The sequence below is a fragment of the Tubulanus polymorphus genome, chromosome 12 (genome assembly GCF_964204645.1).
Source record: "Tubulanus polymorphus chromosome 12, tnTubPoly1.2, whole genome shotgun sequence".
Taxonomy (NCBI): Eukaryota; Metazoa; Nemertea; class Palaeonemertea; order Tubulaniformes; family Tubulanidae; genus Tubulanus; species Tubulanus polymorphus.
The window spans coordinates 6,227,258-6,239,980 of record NC_134036.1 but is presented as its reverse complement, the minus strand read 5'-3'; the positions used below and the strand labels follow the sequence as shown (position 1 = coordinate 6,239,980).

Here is a 12,723-nt window from a genome sequence, read left to right as displayed (position 1 = left end):
CCAGCATCGTACTGTATACCGATCAGACAGGTGTGCGATGGTCAGTCAGATTGTCCTAATTCAGAAGATGAACAAAACTGCGAGACGTTTTCATGTCCGGGAATGTTTAAATGTGGCCACGAAAATCGATGTATCCCACAATTTGAAGTTTGCGATGGTGTCATTAGTTGTAAACATAAAACTGATGACGAGGCTTTCTGTAACGTAACCTGCTATGAAGGTTGTATGTGTCAAGGTTACTTGATCGATTGCCGAAATGCTGGTTTAACAAATATTACTGATCTTTTTTCGGCATCAACTCGTGTCTTAATTTTGTCGAATAACGAAATTACTTTAGACATGTCGACATTCCTTTCATATATCTATTTGCGCATGCTCAACATCTCCGCCAATGAATTGTCTTATATTTTACCTAAATCGTTCTCAAACCTGCATAATCTACATACATTAGATCTTACATACAACAACATAACATCATTATCTGCAAAAACATTCATCGGTTTGTATAGTTTGAAAGAGTTATTGATTACTGAAAATCCAATACGTCATTTACAGGACGATACCTTCCAAGATTTGAAGTCACTTAAAGTTCTCGACCTTCATGAACTTTCGTTGTTGGTGCTTGGTAGAAACGTATTTCGAGGTTTATCTACATTACAGTCGTTGAAAATCAGCAATAACAGAATCCATCATATTTCGCTTTACGCATTTTCTGGATTAACTTCACTTGAAATTCTTGATATAACCAACAACTACAAAGTTATTTCTGTCGACAGAAATGTTTTCAACAATCTGACATCATTGGTCTCCTTAAAGTCTGATGCCTACAAATTTTGCTGCATGGCTCCGAATGTTGACCAGTGCCTTCCGGAAGCTGATCAATTTTCCTCCTGTTCTGATCTGATGAGTAACACAGTCCTCAGAGCTATCATTTGGGTGATCGCTTCATTCAGTTCCATCGCTAACGGAATTGTCATTTCACTTCGCATTCGATCGATTCGATTTTCCTCCTCAAATCCATCTTCAGATATCATCATCATTAATGTTGCTGTGTGTGATTTCATAATGTCTATATATTTGTTTCTGATCGCTGGAGCCGATTACATTTATTCTGGCATTTACTTTCTCAATTCGGAATTTTGGATGGATAGTCCATTTTGTCGTCTTGCTGGGATAACGGTGTCTATCTCTTGTGAAGGTTCATTGATATTTTTGCTCATCATGACACGTCATAGGTTCACAAATATCGTTAATCCATTTTCAGGAAGTGCAATTACATCTCCTAAATATGTGTGCGCTATTTGTTGCACATCTTGGATTATTTTGTGTGCTATTGCATTGCTACCTCTAACACCTATCCCTTACTTCGGAAACAATTTTTACGGTACAACCGGAGTTTGTTTACCGATGAATTTAATTTCAATTGAAGTCAATGCCTGGCAATATTCATTAGCTATTTTTTCATTATCCAACTCATTCATACTCACTACGATAATGGCAACGTATGTACAAATGTACAGACTCGTATCTGGAAGTAGGTCTTGTTCAGGTAGAATTGACCCTACAGAATTAGTTTTAGCACGCAGGAGTTTGGTGATAAATCTGTGTAATCTATTTTGCTGGCTGCCGTTAATAACCGTTCAGATTTGTGCGGTATTACGGGTAGAAATACCGAATCAGGTGGCAGCTTGGCTGGCGGTTCTTTTCTTACCGATCAACTCGTCCCTCAATCCCCTTCTTTACACAATACTGACTATCGATATGAAATCTATACGAGCAAAAACTAAACGCAGGCAACATCGAACAGATAAATGAAATAGCGCAGAGTGTTTGGTATATATCGCCAGTCAAAACGATCTTTCAATTTTATTTTCTGTCGGGGATATTTCATGATAAATCATCATTATATACACTAGACTCCCCCCCCCCCCCCTTATTTTGCGTTGTTCACTTTTCACCGTTTTTTCGCATGCAATGAATTCGTTACATTTGTTCAATTACTAGATATCATTAACGTGTCAGTATATGCAATGGATGTATGGAGTATTAATCGTTACACACGGGTTACAGCTTTCAATTCGGATCGCTGTATCTCCTATACACTCAACACTCAATTGAAACACTCCTGGTTGAAAGTATTTCACTACTGACCATAAACCCACCGACCGTACTCAGCCAGAAATTCTCCGGGTGATTAAACAAAACCCCCGGTAAAGAGATACTGTAAGCGTTACTAAAGAGGTACCGTACCCACAGTAGGGCACAATAGCTGGTTACAAAAAAAATATGCTCATGTTAATTATATGGTGCACTTACGTAACCCAATTTACATAGTCTTTATGTTCTTTTTCAGAAAAAGCTCAAATAAAATGCGAAATACTACCAATTGCTATTCCTAGCCTGCTACTCTTTTCTGCAGTGTGTTCTGATGATTATCTGAGAATTTGATGGTAAAATTTCCTATCCATCAAAACATTACGGCTGATTTAATGTAGCAAGGTAGTCATCGCAATTAGAGAAATATACCAATTAATATTGATCCGCAAAATATCTTTCGAAACGACCGTAGGTGCATAGTAGCTGAAATACTTAAGGTTTTGCGGTAGATGGCGCATTGGTATCAAGTAGATTCTCTACGAAAATGCGAGTCACCGGTGACCGCGTACCACGTTACGAAAGGGTTGAATGTATCTTTCATCATTATCGTTGAAGATAGACTAAACAGCTAGATAAAAGTACAAATGCGTATTTTGAAAGACTGAATATATTTGATGTCGTTTTCGAGAAGTGCGCTCCCGGACGGTTTAGTCCTGATAGTTATGATATACCGATCCGATAGTTTGAATTTCTGGTTCGGTTCGAAACACCGGCTCAGTAGATACGTACGTCCAACCTGTCTCAGTAGGGAGCCGAATTTAATGGTACTCGATACCACAGTTCGAAACCCGCCTTAGTATAAAGTGCGCACAGCTATTAGTTTATATCCGAAACGTTGTTTGAATTCATGAAATAAAAGCAAATCTCAATTTGTGTTTAATGTTGTTGTATTTACTGCGTGTTTCATCGGACATTTTTTTTCGATCCAATCAGTTTCTTTTTCTCTATTCTTTGAAATCGTTAACGCGAACAAGACGATTTCACTAAGCGGTAACCGTTTGATTTGATCCATCGCCGTTCACAAAGACAATTAACACGAAACAATTATGAATACATCCAAATATGAAATTAAATGCGCAATTACAGATTTTTACAAAAAAAGCTCTACAGGTGAAACTGCAGCATCGATATGTAAGTCGTCGCGATTATCACGGTTTAAGAGTACATTCAATATAGAAATTGTTGAAATTTGCACAAATCAACTACTTAACTGGGTATAAACGGGGTATTAGTTGCGTTCTAAAATGAAAAGTTCTCCCTCAGCAAGGCACTCGTGTGTTACGTGTATTATGAACTTGTTCTTATGTCGGAATATTACGTCAATCTGATTCAATTAGGAGACTATATGATTGCTATAATATATCTCATTCTTACACATTTCTAAATTATCAAATATGTTTTTATCTGGTTAAAAAGGGCGACCTTACGACCGTCAGGGGCTCGTAATTTAACATGATATTGTGTGTATTGTAAGCCTTTATCTAGGTGGGTTTTACTAAAGATGATAATGTGATAAACTACACCGAAATTGACTAAGTCACGGTTTAGGTTCCAGCAATAAAAATACATGAAGCGGGCTAAAATTTTCTAGTAAAAGTTTGTGTTCGTTTTTGCGGAATCCGCGTAGATATTACACGCTATCAATAAAACACTAGACATATTTCAGACATCTGCAGCGATGTCGACTAATATGGGTGGTCATTCGAAATAAAAAGACACGACTTCAGGGGCCGGTTCCTTAGTTAAATCAGACTACAGACCAGATTAAGTTAACATTAATTCTATAGTCAATCGAAAGACTTTAGAATGAAATGCACATTTAATTGTAAATGCTGTTAAGACAAATTTCGGACTTAAGACTCGAATTTGGAACCGGTGCCGTGAGAATAAACTCGATACGTGATCAAAATACATCAGAAATCGTATGCTCACCTCTGCGTGCGCAAACCACGCGGCACTTGTCGTCTCAAGCTATATAACCACAACAAACCGCTAGTACTTCATATCGCGGGTGAAAATATTCTGCCAAAAACATCATTTTCCTTCCTCGCATTATGCGTATCAAATCCAGCCTCGAAAATGTCTTCTTTCTCCAATTTCTAATGAGAATTCAACTCTGAAAACGTAATAAAACATTTCGCTTTGAGTGATACAATTGCTAAAGCCTACAATGCCGTTGGTCTTTTTTCGAACGGTTAGTATTTCCTAGAATCAAAGAGACGATTTCTTTTAGCACCAGTACAACAAGAATTCTCCGTTTACAACTATCTAAACAGTCCCTGCACTACTATACTCGTGTGCCGTCGGTAGTTAGTAGAGGTATTTAAATGGATAATTACATAAGACAAGTTAACCAAAAGAACAGTTCTCTCACAATTTTGACATCACCCGAATGATGAATTTGTTCGACTTCAAAAATTGACTGTCATTAGTATTGTTACCTAGAATAAATCATCTATTGATTTCAATACACGTCGGAAGCTAGCGCAGCAAAAGGAAAATCGAGTGTTTCATATCAGAAATGGGTTTTGTTTGTAAAACAATGAAATTCTTCTTCACGTGCTTTCTATTCTCAATAGGCGACTCTAGAGAGCAGTAAAATATCTTTTTTTCCAATACAAATATGTTCGGCTAGAGCTACAAATTATTAATCATATTCCCTCGTCTCAATAAGCATTCCTTATCTATTACATGTTTAAACATAATGTAAAATATATAATGTATTTGTAAACAGTTGTGGTTAAAAAAAGATAAATAAAGTTCATATGATGATATATTTTTGTTTAAGCTTCCCAGGAAGTTTTTTTCCACATACTCTCGCCGTTGAAATACGCATCCGACCATATACGTTATGAGTTCATGGACATATTGGATCAATTGAATACGTTAATCAGCACGTTTTATAAAAAATAAAATATCTGGCTAATATCTCCTCGTGAATTCAGATATCGGTATGTAACTTTTGAAAAGAACTACGTAGTCAGACAGCTTAGCTATATAGTGCGGACGATTTGGACTAAATCACCAGATTTTGACATGCTCTCCACGAACCAAGCTTCAAATTTTCCAAGATGTATTTACTTCAATGTGCGTTGGTTTGCATCGCGTAAAACAACGCTTGGTTTTTCTCACCCAAAAGAAAGTACGAGTCACGTTTTCCACACATGCACACACTGATATGGTTTTAGTAATCTGAATAAATTAACTAAGTTGACCACTCATCAACCGAATTCTGACACGCAAGTCCCACGCGCTGTTTCCCTGTCTAGAAGCAAAACATAGTTGAATCAAATTGGACGCTATTTTTCTAACTGTTATTTCAAGGAGCGGTATTGTCCTTCCAAAACATTTTTTGCAATCTGCTAAAAACATAATTGAATCAAGTTGAAATCTAGTTTTCTAATTGTTATTTCACGGATTTAATGGTAGCGTCCATCCAATCTGCTAATCTGCTAATTAAAGTCATCTTCGTTTAAAAGATGTGAATTTGAAAGTTTAATGATAATGTAATGTATGCATTAACTAAACCCGGGTTTACAAAAGAACTGCAGCGCACGAAACCAGTGAATATATGTCATGTAGAGGGAAACATGATACATAGTAAAAACTGCTGTCGTGTTCAGAAAGCTAGACCGATTTTACAGTAACTGCCTCGAGGCGTTTAACACCACGCGCCTTGCTGCAATATCTATTCAGTATCTAAGTCATACATCCGATTCTAGAAAATGCTGAGATATGCATGACATTTCAAATACGCGTGACCTATATATGTAGTTAAGCTATATCTGCGAGGTAGCTTTCAATTTAGCGAAATATTCATATTTGGGATATCATTAAAAGTAAAGAAACTTTCTTTTGTGTTTTAATCAATCACAAGGTAAGGCATGGAATTCTCTAGAAAATACCTGATGCAGATATCTGAATTTGACCGAATATTATTCTTTTTTATTGCAAAATCGAACATGTACCGTTAATTCAGTCCTTTTCAAATTATACAACTCAGGATTGGTGTACCTACATCCAACTTGTTGAAAGAAGATTCCTACGCAATGAATGTGGAAAATATAGTCGTTGCTCAACATTTCGTGAAATTTCGTCCGAATTCGTTTCGCCCACATCAAATGTCACATGCATTCAAAATGCGCAAAATATTTTTTTTATTTTCTACGAATTTCTATTGGCCTCATATCGGAGATTTGTGTTCAATGAGATTGAGTTTGATTTTCATATTCTAGATATTAATCAAATCGATACCAGTATGATATGAGAATCTAATTACTTGCGCTATTCCCGAAGAGGGGAAAATGTAACACTCGAAAACGTTTGCTAGAATAAATTCATATATTCATTAGAAAATGAGATTTGTATAATTTTAGCTACCATTGATTTTCGACAATTTCAACATTCTACCCAAGATCAGAATAAACAGCGTTTTCGCTGTTAATGAGGTTTGTAAAACGCTGATATATACGCAGTTATAGATTCAACATTGACTAGAATTTCATCTTTCTAAATATTCGATCACCTTTTCCATCTGTTTCATTCGACGATACGAATTTGGAATATCGTCTACGATCCACATGAACGAAATCAAAATCATTTGTATATTGTATCAGAAATAAGGAGTAGAATATTTCTGGTCGGTGAAGGTTTGGTAGTTTTGAGTGGATGGAGTTTAATGATTGTATGGATAGAACATAAAGAAATGAGTGAATAAACCAAAACTAAAATAAATGCGAAAACCGAGAACGTATTTATCCTGTTGCGTTTTCATGGGCATGTTCGACCGCATTTTTGCTGAAATATTTGAAGCATTTTGGACTCGACGGAGCGAATTTTCTGATTGGATGAAATCGGATCGTAATCCGACCAATAAACGATCCTGTGAAACTACACGAATTTCGTTCATTCTATCGCAGTGATGTTGTTCGGTATGGAGCAGCGGCTGAGAGCGCTGTTTATAGCGTCGCTGATCGTCTGTCAAGTTCGCATCGCGCGCGCTGATCGCGCAGACTCTATCGAGGAATCGTCTGTGACGGTAAGTTCGTCTTGTAACAACACGTGGTACCCGCTAGATTCTACGTCCGGTTACATCGTTTCACCGAATTACCCGGCGTTAACGCGCGGTGTTGAATGTCGTTGGTTCATCAACAGCTCTTTACCGGGAACTTTTCTCGTCCAATTTTACTACGACATCGGGGCGTCAATATTCTGTAGTGATAACTACCTTCTCGTCTACGAGGCTGATATCAGATTCTGCAGTAACGGAAAACATGAAATCCGCCGCAAAGATTCGATCTCGTTGATGTTTAGGAGCCGCATCGATGGTGCGCGAGGTAGTCGGGTTTATATCATATACCGTTATGGACGAAGCCGATTGAGAATCAGCGACAACTGTGGAAACTCATTTCTCAACGTGAATGAATTAAAAACACCAATGGGATACAAATTCAATTTATTCATTCGTTTTTGTACAATGTTTCTTGAATGGATAGGAATGCCAGACGGTTTAGGAATGAATCTAACCCTCATCAATCTGAAATCACAATATTACGTCAAGACACCTTTTAAAATTCACGACGGATGGAACTCCAGCAGTGAACCGATAGGTCTAATACACCAACAATCCGGACATCCACCATCGTCATTTTATACTAAAACGAACAAGGCTACTTTAGTAAACAAAAAAATTCTAATCAAGTCACAGCTTCTGGTTCAGCTTTATAAAATATCAGATTGGAACGTCACAAATCCGTTGATTCAGATCTCTAATAACGAGTCGGTTGCGCTCATTCCCGATGACAACAGTTTACACGTAATAACTCGATCAAAACACTTACACTGCTGGTCTATCACAGTGCAGGTGTTACAGTACGTCGTCTTCAACTGGACACGTGATCTCAGCACATCCGGTGGCGTCATCGGTGTATATAAACAAGAAGGGTTACGCATTGTAGGAACTGATATTTTACTCGGTTACAACTACCTGGAATCGCTGAGTGTCAAATCTGACGGATTCCTCGTCGTACTGTGCGTTTTGAAAGAAACACTTCACGACGATGTGACGTTTGAAATAGATTACAAAATCAAATCTTTCTCGATTAAAGATGTATACGTCAAGAGTCAGGTGAGTAACACGTGTTTAGTGAGGTTAATTTGTATCTAAATATGACAATCAACAAATGAATGTTTCAGATCATTAATATTAATTTATTCATGTCAGGTATTAGTAAACGGAATATGGTCCATGCAATCAACATCACTGTTCCCAACTGCAGGGAAGAACTCAATTGGATATCGCATCACTAGATACGAGTCTAGATGGAAAGTCGATATTTATGAAGAGAGATTTGAACTAACAGTTTTATCAGAGAACTGCGAGCGAGCTGGATTTTACATATACGACGGTGGTAATTTCACGGCTAGACGATACGGTCCGTATTGTCCCGGCAATGACTTTAGTCGATCAGTTGTCAGTCTGATTACATCAGGTGGATCGGTAACCGTAGTAGGATACGCTTATCGCTGGGACGGTTGGTTAACAGTCGATTATCATTCATATCTCAGATTTCGTCCTACCGACTGTGACGGGTACGTTTTAAAGGAGGGAGAACGTCAGATCAATATGACGTCACATTGTCTGGTGATTATACCCGAAAACCGACGCCTTCCTCTAAGATACATTAACATATTATCGGAGCATGAATATCAAGTTGACCGATGTTTTCAGGATCACTATCCATACAGATACTGTCACACGCGGTTGAATAGTCAGTTCCTTAATAGCGGTCTTATGTTAAACACTGTCCGGGTATCTAATGATCGAGCATTCATTACATATCCATTACTAGTTGAACTACGGAGTGAATGTCAACGGTTGTTGAAAATAAGGGAACGACAAAGTAACGTCGTGTTAACGTGTGGAATTATTCAGTCACCAAACTATCCAGGATTAGCGGGTAAAACCAATGAAGTATTGGCATATAAAATATATATCCGAGATAGGTATATAATGCTATATTTCAGATTCAAAATACTATACTTCAGATTCATAATAAAAAATATCGCAAAGATAACGTGTGCGATTAGAAAAGAGTTTGACTACAACCCTATCGTGGTCAAACGTTTCATCACTGTAGGCCACGGCCAATCGCAGGAGCACATAAGTAAAATATGTGACAATAACGCGATACCGGGACTTGTATTTTATAGTCTCTATCACATGGATGCGCTAATAGAGGTACAAGGTCGCGTACCGACATTTCGAATACAATACATATTAGAACAGTCGTTACCGATAAAACAGTTTGAAAATGTCTGTAAATCAGGATTTCTAGATTCGGGAATTTCATGCGTGAAATACATCAGAGATAAACGTCTGAATTGGGAGAATGCTGAATTGTATTGTAGACAGAAGTACGCGGGACATCTACTCAGTATCAACTCAGAACAGGAAATGATTTCTATTAAGACATTATTTGCCACGGAACTTCTTCATAAAGCATACTCGCTGAAAGCGCTCGTTATGATGGTTGGATTAAAACTGCAGGTAGATTTTTAGATGAGCTCGTTAAAAACTACTAATGGCAACAGATTACATGTAATGATATATAATATACATTTGATAATATATTTGCCACTTAAATTTCCAGGCTAGATCTAGTTATTACACGTGGTCTGACGGGAAACCATTGAGCTACACAGAGTGGTATAAACCTACAAATAACGACACGATACCAGAAGTTATTCAAGGATTGATATCTGCTATTAGAAAACAACCGATAAATGACGTTAATATGCCGTGTACGGCGATGATACTGAATAATCCACGAGGATCAGCGAACTGGGTTCGATTCCCCTGCGGAATCGAAGAGGTTCACACGAGTTTCATTTGCGAAACGGAAAGAAATGATTCCGAAAATAAAACACTGAGAACGATGAATTCAACAAACAACGACACATTCTTGATACGGGACAAACCTTTCTGCACGGTTGGATGGGTAAGCATGGATAGACAATGCTATCAAATACTGACGGATTGGAACAGACATCGAGGTTTAGATATGGAAACTGCAACAGAGATGTGTCGTGGCATACGAGGTGTAATAGGCACTGTTATAACCGATTACACCGAAAACGACACGATGAACTTGATAAGAGCATTTCACTTTGAATATCAATATAGCTCAATACTAATGGTGACTTCTAATGACAAACTGCAAGTTATAAACCCAATAATCACTAGAGATGAAATAACTTATATTCAATCAGTTAAATGGGCGATGAAACAGTTTGATAATGCGACAGATACTGCGCATTCTGTTTTGTGTTTATACAATGTAACTGACGAAGAGTTAGCTTCTATAAGCGGTTGTAGATCGTGGCAGTTTAAATGTAACGATCAAAGATGTATCAGCGACCATCGCGTATGTGATACCAGACACGACTGTCAAAACGGTGAAGATGAACTTAATTGTACGAATATTAATTTACATAGTCAGTTTGAATGCAATGATGGTCAGGTCATATCAATGAGTGGTTTCTGTGATTTCATACAGGATTGTGTGGATGGCTCTGATGAGAACTCGTGTTTTTATACCCGGTGTTTATCAGAACAATTTCGCTGCAAAAGTGGTCAATGTATCAGCAGTTCTGACAGATGCAATGGTGTCACTGATTGTGAAGACGGCTCCGACGAAATAGGATGCACCGCTCGACTGTGCCAGGGATTCCTGTGTAAGAGTGGAGATTGTATCAGTTCTCAGTTGTATCAGGATGGTGTTGTGGATTGTAGTGGAAGCCTCGAAGAAGATGAACTAGTAACAACTACTAATGTTACAGTGAATCCTACGATCCATTGTAATGACGAAAACCACTGTACGACTAACTTCACAAACCTCTGTACGGAATCTGATGAACAAAGATGTTCTTTCAATTCTCCTCATTGTTATTCGAGACGTCACAGATGTATTCTAGAGAGAATGATAAATGGTTACCCGGTTTGTAGAAATCTCGAGCACGTGTTGAGATGTGAAGAATTTGAATGTCCTGCTGGTACTGTTAAATGCCCAGCATCGTACTGTATACCGATCAGACAGGTGTGCGATGGTCAATCAGATTGTCCTAATTCAGAAGATGAACAAAACTGCGATATATTTTCATGCCCAGGAATGTTTAAATGTGGTCAGGAAAATCGATGTATTCCACAATCTGAAGTTTGTGACGATGTTGTTCATTGTAAACACACATCTGATGACGAGGCTTTCTGTAACGTCACGTGTCCAAGAGTGTGTATATCTCAGGGTCATTTGATTGATTGTGGAAATAATGGTTTAACAAATATTACCGGACTGTTCTCGGCATCAACCCGAGTTTTGATATTGTCGAACAACCGAATCATCTTGGATGTGTTCACACTATCTCCGTATGTTTATCTTCGAATGCTCAACATCTCCTTCAATGAATTGTCTTATATTTTACCGAATTCGTTCTCAAACTTACATAATCTACATACATTAGACCTTACATACAACAACATAACATCATTATCAACAAATACATTCACTGGTTTGTATAGTTTGAAGGAGTTATTCGTAACTAAAAATCCGATTCACTATTTGCAGGAAAGCAGTTTTTCGGGATTGAGATCACTCCGAATTCTTGATATTCAAGAACTCTTTATATTGATGCTTTCTGAACGCGCGTTTGTGGGTTTATCTACATTACAGTCGTTGAATATCAGCGGTAACAAAATCTATCACATTTCAAGTGACGCATTTTCTGGATTAACGTCACTCGAAATTCTTGATATAACCAATAATAACAAAATTATTTCCGTCCCCAGACATGTTTTTGACAATCTAACATCATTATTCTCACTGAAGTCAGACGCTTACAAATTTTGCTGCATGGCTCCGAATGTTGACCGGTGCCTTCCCGAAGCTGATCAATTTTCCTCTTGTTCTGATCTGATGGGTAACACAGTCCTCAGAGCTATCATTTGGGTGATCGCTACATTCAGTTTCATCGCTAATGGAATCGTCATTTCTATTCGCATTCGAGCGATTCGATTCTCTTCCTCAAATCCATTTTCAGACATCATCATCATTAATGTTGCTCTGTGTGATTTTATGATGTCTATATATTTGTTTCTGATCGCTGGAGCTGATTATATATACAAAGGTATTTACTTTCTCAATTCGGAAGCATGGACGAACAGTTTGATTTGTCGTCTTGCTGGAGTCGTGGTCACTATTTCTTGCGAAGGTTCATTGATATTTTTACTAATCATGACACGTCATAGATTCTCAAATATCGTAAACCCATTCTCTGATAACCCAATTACATCTCCGAGATATGCGTGTATCATTTGTTGCGCATGTTGGATTGTTTTGTGTGTTATTGCAATGCTACCTCTTACACCCATCTCTTACTTTGGAGACAATTTCTACGGCACTACCGGAGTTTGTTTACCTATGAATTTGATTTCAATTGATGTCAACGCCTGGCAATATTCATTCGCTATTTTTTCATTAACCAACTTCTTCATTCTTTCTACGATAATGG

The 12,723-nt window shown here is 37.8% G+C and overlaps 1 long non-coding RNA gene across 2 annotated transcripts in view; it reads right to left on the bottom strand.

Annotated features, from left to right (window-relative positions):
* Positions 1-12,723, bottom strand: part of LOC141914304 (uncharacterized) — a 288,650-nt gene that overhangs the window by 248,549 nt on the left and 27,378 nt on the right. For both annotated transcript variants that reach the window (XR_012620762.1, XR_012620763.1), the window contains exon 2: positions 4,090-4,273. This is a non-coding gene — a long non-coding RNA (uncharacterized LOC141914304). The remainder of the gene's footprint in view (positions 1-4,089; positions 4,274-12,723) is intronic.